The following is a 7902-nucleotide window of genomic DNA, read 5'->3' as shown; positions in this document are numbered from 1 at the left end:
GCCGCCGGGCGGCTGCTGCGGTCCGGGCGGCAGTGGGTCCAGGAGTTTCGGATGCCCGGGCTCGGCTCGGCAGGGAGCGTCAGCGTGAATGGGAGCAAACGACCCGGGCTGTGCGTGGCGCGTGTGAGTAAGAGGCGTGCGGGCCCCACACGCGGGCGGCGGCGGTGAGGTCCGGGGCGGGGAGCCGGGCGGGGGAGCAGGCGGGCGAGAAGTAGTGGAGTTTAGGGCGCGTTTCCTGCACTTCCCGGAGAGGCTGGAACCAGGTGCGGCAGGGCGCGCTCCCGCGGCGCGGGCACGGCATGGGCGGCCGCAGGAGCCGGAGTCCGCGCAGTGCCGGAGACAGCAGCCGCTCTGCGGGAGGAGGTGCGCATCCTCCCGGCCCCACGAGGGCACCGGCGCAGCCCCCGACCCTGCGCGCAGAGGGCGAGACTTCGGGCGTCCTCGGTGACAGCTCCTCCGGCAGCCCGCTCCCTCCCAATCCGCCCAAAAGAGCAACAGTCAGCGTGGCTGGGATCTTCCCTTCCGGCGTCCTCGAGCCGCCGGTGCCAAGCTGTGCGGGCGCCCCGCTCCCCGCGGCTGGCGCTGTCACGGCCGCCGCCCGGCCCCCAGCGCGCCGGAGCCGGCAGCTGCCTCCCGGAGACGTGCCCAGCTGTGTGCGCGTGTGTGTGTCTAAGCGAATGTCTTCCCCTCCATCACTTGGGCGCGCAGGAGGGACCGGGTCCCCGGCGACCAGCTGCAGAGTGGCTGCCAGTCCACACCCTCCCGGCTCTCTCCCCACCCACCGCGCCCCTACTCCTCCTCGCTCTCCCCTCCTCCCCCTGCTCCTCCTCCAGCTGCCGCTCCCGAGCTCCCAAAAGCAGCGGAGAAACCGCAGCGAAAGGGAGGAGGAGGGTGGGGAAGGAAGCGCAGGTGTCTTCAGCGGTGAGGTGGGCGCACGCACCGGAGCGGCTTGCTGCAGGGGGGGGGGCAGGGTCTTAGGAGAAATGGGAGGAGGAGGATTTACCCGGAGGCGGAGGTCCTGCTGCTGAGCCACTGCGCGTCCCACCCAGGCTCGGGAACAGCGAGCGAGCGAGCGGCGCGGTGGGGCGGCCGGGTGGGCGCGCAGGGCTCCCAGTTCGACTGAGGTCGCAGCCTGGGGAGCCCGCGGAGGTGACCAGGGTGGCAGAACTCGGGCACACAGAGGTCGGAGGGACCCAATCGCTGAGGCGCCGAGACCCGTTTCTCTGGGGTGAGGGGGCTTAGACCCAGAGCTTGGGGTACACAGGTGTCCGGGAAGCTGGTGTATATGGCTCCAGCGTGCCAGGCGGGAGAGCCGGCGGCGGTGAAAAGTCGGGCGGCGGCCTCGGCATGCTTGGGGCTGCTGTGTGCATCCGGAGTCACAGGGGGCGATCACCGCCTAGCTGGGAAGCGGAGCTCTGGACTCAGCCTTCTTTTCACGTCCCAAGTCCAGAAGCTGAGAGGCACACTAGCCTTCCCAATTCAGTCTGTGTTCCTCCTACCCTTTGCTACCAGTAAAACAACAGGCCAGGAGCTTATTCTACCTGCCACTTACCGTGCTCTTTACCCGACTGAAAGGACCCTACTGCTCCAAGGATACTGATGTGTCGCTTTCTCTCTCCCAACTCTAGTCCCCTCCCTCAACATACATCCTTACCCAACCAAAATTACCCAGAACATTGTATTTCTCATTGACAAACTTTTTCCCTCTGGGGTTCCCTAAAAATGAAAACCTTTCCTCCCCTTTGCTCTGTAGAGGCATTTATTTAGTCTCTTGCTTACATTCCATAGTACAAATGCAGAACACAGAAAAGTCCTTTAGGAAAGAAATCACAGCATTATTACTTATGACGGTTTGTCTGTTTTCAAATGACAATCGCAGAATGCAAATTTGTGTCAACCCGAGGTCAGTGGAGAGAGTCGGTCCATTTAATTAGACGTCTGTTGGAAGGAATATGGGCAACAACACTAGAAAGAATTGCTGTACTTTCTCCAGTACCCATTCCTTTTTATTATGGAAATTTCACTCTGTTAATTTAGGCAATCTGAAAATGAAAGGTCGGATGCAATTTACAAGGCACAATATTTCTAGATTCTCATTCAATAGCCTGCCCAACCTCCTTCCCCCCACCACTCTTACCATCACCTCAAAAGGTCATGAGCTCAGAATCCAAACTGTACTTTTAAAATTTCAGGGTATAGCCTGAATGACAAAGCTGTTGAGTTTTAGAGAGAGACCAGTTAAATCTAAATGTACTTACCAACTACTCAGACCAAATCATATGATCAGCAGCAACAACAAAATGCATACTGTGTAATATATTGAGCAGGAGGAAAGATGGCTGTTTGCCAGATATGTGATCCATTAACCTCTTTAGCTCATTGTTGGCAACAATAGCATACAATCACATTCCTATGTTTGAAAGACAAGGGATTTTTTTTTCCCATCTCAAAATCACAATGCCACATTATAGTCTAAAAGAAACCTCAAACAATAAAAGTAATAAGAAAGGAAGAAACACGATTTGTTTTTTTCTCAACAATTGTTGCTGTTCTGTTTTTTCTTGCGAGGAAAATGCTGATAAGCAATAAAGTCCACAAAGACATGACAATAGATTTTGAAGAATACATCACTCCATCTATTGGTCCTTTCAATTAGTAAACATTATTTTAAAGGTTTCTTTATATTATCTTTTTATTGGTATTCAGTCTTTCTTTTGTACCTGATGACTGAGAACGAGGATGGGTAAGCTGAATTTGGCTTCTCATAATTCTGTCTTGCATCAGGTTTATGTCTGGCAGGAGAGGAACACTCAGCAGCCTGTGCTTCCTTGGCAATCCTAACTTCTCCTCAGAGGATCCTTTGCTTTGTAGCTGATGGACTGTGAGATTGTCACAGTAATTTTGTCTACCTGCTACAGGATTACACTTGGGGTTGAGAGAAACTCGTTCCAGAAACTGGGATGCAATGCTCTGGAAAGGGCTTTTACCTCGCCTAGGGTTGGAAGATTAGATGAAGGTGCATGAGCATTTTTATGTTACTTTTCAATTTCTACAGTTGACCTGGCTTTTCTGCTAGGTGAAGTGCTGAGGTGGGTGGGTGTGGTCTAACATTGTAAGAAACATTTTGGTATTGTGGCAAATTAAACAAACTTAACACCAGACAAAATGGTATACCCGAACAACCTACTTGAAATACAGTTTGAAAACAGTCACAGATTTATTGGCTTGGTTTAGCCATCTGTGCCAAACAAAGTACACAGCAATGAAAACATTTGGTTAATTAGTGTGTTCATTTGGTAAAGAATTTTTTTCCCTGAACATCAGCATACTCTCTTGTCTCATAAAGATGCAACCATTAAATGTTATTTAGGCCAGTCATGCTAGCTTATGTCTATAATCCCAGCACTTCGGAGGAGAAGGTAGGAAGACTGCTTAAGGCCAAAAGTTTGAGATCAGCCTGGGCAGCATAACAAGACTCCTTCTCCACAAAAAAATTAGAAAAAAGTATTAGACCAGCAGGGTAGTGTATGCCTGTAGTCCCACCTACTCTGGAGGCCAAGCCAGGAGTATTCCTTTAGCCCAGGAGTTTGAGGTTACAGTGAGCCATGATTGCACAACTGCACTGCAGCCTGAGCAGCAGAGTAAGGCTCTGTCTCCAAAATATTTAAAAAAAACTATTTATTTTACTGTTCCAAATGGATACTGTCCTCTTAGTATAAGTATGGAACTGTTATCCTGGATTGTCTGCATGGGCTCAAACTAATCACACGAGTTCGTTATGAAGAAATTGAAGGTAGCTTACTTACTTCTAAAATCTATCTTTTTTTTTTCTTTTAATCAGCCAATTACTGACTTTCAGTTAGTTTAGTAAATATTCATTGAGAGGGCCTTTCAGGCCAGGCACAGTAGCTCACACTTGTAATCCCAGCACTTTGGGATGCTGAGGCAGAAGAACTGCTCGAGCCCAGGAATTTGAGGCCAGCCTGGACAGCACAGAGAGACCTCATCTCTACAAAAAATTTAAAAATGCATATGGGCTTGGTGTCACATGCCTGTAGTCCCAGCTACTCAGGAGGCTGAGGTGGGAGGATTGTTTGAGCCCAAGAGGTCAAGGCTGCAGTGAGCTGTGATTGTACCACCCTCCAACAGGGCAACAGAACAACACCCTGTCTCAAAAACAATTAAAAAAGGAAAAGGGCCCTTCTGTGTGCCACCACTGGAAACCAGAAGTTGAATAAAAGAAGTCTCTGCTCACATTGAGTGAGGTCAGTAATCACTAGGGCTATCAGGTTGAACAAGGTTCATTTTATTGTAAGGAAATGAGAAGCTGAACCCACATCTCCATGCTCCATCACTATATTTGGATATCTCTTGTATGAAAATTGTGGGTTTTGTATTGTGCAATGCTGTGTTTAGTCACAAGAGACCTAAAAGTGTAAGGCCATGACTAATTGTAGGGAAGCATTTCTCATGGAAGGAGTGGATCCTCAGACTGAATATCAAAAACTCTGAGGATAATAAAGAGGATTTAACCTTTCTCTTGGTCTAGACAAGTGCTAGCCAATAGAAATACAATGTAAGACACAAAAGTGAGCCACATATATAATCTTAAATATTCTAGGAACTTATTCAAAGACTAAGAAACAGATGAAATTAATTTTGATGATGTATTTCATTCATATTGCCATCTAATATGATAATCTATCAAAATATTATTTCAACATATAATCAGTATAAATATCATTAATTAAATACTTTACATTTTTTTCAGACTGTAGTAGGAAGAATGACTTCCCAAAGATGTTTGTGTCCTAGTCTCTGGAACCTGTACATGTGTTACATTACCTGCCAAAAGGGATTTTGCTGATGTAATTAAGATTAAAGACCTTAAAATAGGGGGATTATCCTGGATTGTCTGCATCAGCTCAAACTAATCGTACGAGTTCTATTTTTAAAATAGTCAAATAATATTTTTTATATTATTAATTTTAACTATTTAAAATGAAATAGTGAAAGTAAAATTAATAACAGTTTTTATATTATTAATTTTAACTATTTAATATGAAATGAATTAGCTAGTGAAAAGCCAATTCTTCGAACTAGGCAGAAAAAGCCTGTAGTGACAAATGTTGAAAATGCTTTGTAATGAGTATACTAAGGAGATATTAATATAGTTCCAGAATTGCTTAAATTCTGATATTTAAATTTAAGCATGCATATGCTGACTTTAAAACATACAATTAAAGGTATTTATCACAATTTGCTATACTCCCAACATTAATTACAGATACTTTGTAGCATAAATCAAATGGTTTAAAGTGAGCCTGTAACATACCTAAGGAATACCTTCCCATATTGTACATGCAAATTACTTCTTCTCCATGTAAAAGTATCTTCACTTTAAGTTCTAAGTTGAGTTTAACCCACCTCTGTAAGCCCCTAAGTTGAGTTTAACCCACCTCTGTAAGCCACTACTTAGGGGCTCATGATGGCCTAAAAAAAGGAAAAAAATAATGTAACAAGGACTGATCAACATAGTTTCATATATATATATATATACATATATATATATATGTATATATATAACTATATATGATCTACATGTTATATATGTACTATATCATATAACATTAGTTATATGACATATAAACTATAAATATCATTTCTATTACTGATGACACAAGCTAATTTATGTATTATGCATCTTCAAATAAAAATCGAAGCAATAGGGTAAATACAGTAGCATCACAATGAGTTCCACTTAATACACATAATTACACAGACCAACATTTCTCGACAAATTAAGTTTTATTTTATCTTCGGATTGCCAGTTGAATATAGTGGTCTCTTAGTATCCATGGGGGATTGGTTCCATGAACCCCTGGGTACCAAAATCCAGATGTTCAAGTCCCTTATATAAAATAGTGTGCTATTTGCCTATAACCTATGCACAACCTGCAATATATTTTAAATCATCTTTAGATTACTTATAATACATAATATAATGTAATGCTGTATGGTTATACTGTACTTTAAACATTTCTATCATTTTTATTGTTGTATTTTTATTTTTTTCTGAATATTTTAAATTTAGGGTTGGTTGAATTTGCAGATATGGAGGGCCAGCCATACAGAGTTTTAATTTTGTAGTTTAACAATGAAAGGCCATAAGTGGAGGTCAATACATGTACTTAGCATTTCAAGCTAAGCTTGTTCATATACACATCTGAAATCAATTCATGACATGACCTAACAAATGCTAGGGGAACTTTTTTTACAAGTAGTTTTTACAGACACTCAACTTCATCTTGCACACTGATGTCAGCCTATATTTAAAGCAAAGTCAGAGATTTTATATTTTCATTTATTCTTCATTTTACTTTTAAAACAATACTATAATCATTAAAACAAAAACAACAGTGAGAAGTGAGCATATTGTGGTTATAGTCCTTCACTTATTCACTACTGTGTGTATAATACCAACAGTGAATGCTATTCACTGGCACCTTTAAGAGGTTTGACACTGAACACCACCTCTGGAATGATATTCATCATCCTCCTAAACTTCTCCATTGTAATGGCCCATCTTTGCTTATATGGGTCAGTGTCTACCATATGTACTTGATTCATTTAATGAGCTTCTTTTACTTCCTCCCTCTCAGGCAGGAGTTATTCCAGCAAAAAGAGTTTATCAGGAGACAGAAAGCCATTCTCAGGAAAGTAGACCTTAAATCTGATGATTAGGTGATCCTTTTCATATGGTCTACAATAAACTGGCATACCTTCATTTAGCACACACATAATATCACTCTGCTTCACAATCTGAATTGGGGGATAAGAGGTGTTGACTGTGGTTTGGTTGTCAAGGGTGGATATTGGCTTTTGGTTGCCATGCAATGCTTCAACCATTTTTATGTTCATACACATGAAAAGGTCATCTGGTCAAATAAGGAAGTATAGTTCTTCTGATCTAAAACAATGATATCTCCTGGCTCCTGATCTGCTTCACCATAAAATATATCTACTCATCGTCTTTCATGCCTTTGTCAATATGAACTTGTAGAATCTTATTCTCTCAAATGGTCTTCCTTCCATTGCAGCTTTTACATCTATCTTTAGGACTGATCTGTTCCCCATGGCTCTGGCACTCCATGTGCACAGACTGAAATTTTTGAACCATTCTAGGTCCTATCTGATGAAATCTTACTTGCATTTTAGTACTTCGGTGATTGGGACAGCACTCTACTGCTTCTTTCTTACCACCTTGGCCTTCACACTTGTCACAAATCACATTTTTTTTTTTTTTTTTTTTTAGGTAGAGTCTCACTCTGCCACCAAGGTGGAGTGCAGTGGCATGATCTTCAACCTCTGCCTCCCAGATTCAAGCTATTCTCCTGCCTCAGCCTCCCGAGTAGCTGGGACTACAGGCACGTGCCACCACGCCCAGCTATTTTTTGTATTTTTAGTAGACACAGGGTTTCACCTTGTTAGCCAGGATAGTCTCGGTCTCTTGACCTCATGATCCACCCGCTTCAGCCTCCCAAAGTGCTGGGATTACAGGCGTAAGCCACCACGCCCAGCCACAAATCACATTATTTTATGGAGCTAGTTTTCCTGTTGCACACTTAATACATCTTCTGCTATGGTTACTGAGAGCTGATACACAATATTGTTACCTCTTTTTCTCTCTGTATCCTTTCTTTTTCTTGAAATAACATATCAACGATGCCCATTAGGGAGCCAAAACTGCCACCCACTCCACCCTTTTTCATTGCCCATTCTCCTCTTTTCTCAAATAATTCAATTTTCTTTGCTTCAGCGAGCACTTCATAAGCTTGAGCAATCTGTTTACACTTCTGTTTATGACTTGGATTCTCACCAGTGTAGTACTTCAAGACCAGT

At 43.4% G+C, this 7902-nt stretch overlaps 1 pseudogene; it reads right to left on the bottom strand.

The window, feature by feature from the left end:
* Positions 1–6508: 6508 nt before the first annotated feature.
* On the bottom strand, positions 6509–7213 carry LOC101041159 (dnaJ homolog subfamily A member 1 pseudogene; annotated as a pseudogene).
* Positions 7214–7902: the final 689 nt, after the last annotated feature.

Source organism: Saimiri boliviensis, chromosome 4 (genome assembly GCF_048565385.1).
Source record: "Saimiri boliviensis isolate mSaiBol1 chromosome 4, mSaiBol1.pri, whole genome shotgun sequence".
NCBI lineage: Eukaryota > Metazoa > Chordata > Mammalia > Primates > Cebidae > Saimiri > Saimiri boliviensis.
The sequence above is the reverse complement of the archived record's forward strand: the minus strand, read 5'-3'. Positions and strand labels throughout refer to the sequence as shown.